We start from the raw sequence: 807 nt of genomic DNA, 5'->3' as shown, positions 1-807 counted from the left end.
ATAGTTTTTATTTCTAATAATATAGTTATTAACATTATATCCATTGGCAAAATTATATGTTAATGATACTAATATTTATGAAAATAAAAACTTCTCTCTAAAAATTGTGGAATTGTGAAATTGAGTATGTCTAGTGTTTTTTTTTTGTGTTACTAAACCCTTGTGGAGCCATTTATATATAACCAAATATAAACTAGATTTACAGTCAATATGTCATGTGCACACAGTTTGCCATGTTGAATTGTTGAGTTGTAATAATAATTTTAGCCTAAAGTGAGTTAATCTAAAGAAAAAAGAAATTAATCCAAACAGGTAGTGACACTGCATTGATGTAACTATTATTCAAGATTTCTTTGATTGAGATGTGTAAATTACAATTAATTTCTTTAGTTATAATAAAAAAGAGACCTATCTTTTACCATTCCTGGATGTGATACGGGTATTTGGCTCTCAATGAGTCTGATGTGTGAATGAATTGCATGTTACACATTTCCTCAGGAATAAATGTGATCTCACTTGCTGGTGTAAAGTTGTAGTTATGAAAGAAACTTTATTTATTTATTTTTGTGTGATTGTTGTGAAGCAGTTATGGAGACACTCATGTAGCAGAAGGTGAGTAAAGGATATCTGGATAGAAGTGAAGCAGCAGAGATACTTGCTAAACGAGATGGGAGTGACCAATACTGCACTGCCATTTGGCACCTCCAAACTTTCTTTTCATGTCTTTAGAATTTATGTAGTGAGGTCAACTAAAGATGAAATGGTCTTGCTAATAATGATATTCACTTGCTGACAAACACACAATGT

General features: G+C 30.9%; 1 protein-coding gene across 1 annotated transcript in view; it reads left to right on the top strand.

Moving 5' to 3' along the window:
* The window catches only part of LOC119589302 (zinc finger and BTB domain-containing protein 7B-like), a 53,190-nt gene that overhangs the window by 5,222 nt on the left and 47,161 nt on the right, over window positions 1–807 (top strand). The gene's annotated exons all lie outside the window — the stretch shown is intronic.

This window comes from Penaeus monodon, chromosome 25 (genome assembly GCF_015228065.2).
Source record: "Penaeus monodon isolate SGIC_2016 chromosome 25, NSTDA_Pmon_1, whole genome shotgun sequence".
In the NCBI taxonomy this organism is placed as follows: domain Eukaryota; kingdom Metazoa; phylum Arthropoda; class Malacostraca; order Decapoda; family Penaeidae; genus Penaeus; species Penaeus monodon.
The sequence above is the reverse complement of the archived record's forward strand: the minus strand, read 5'-3'. Positions and strand labels throughout refer to the sequence as shown.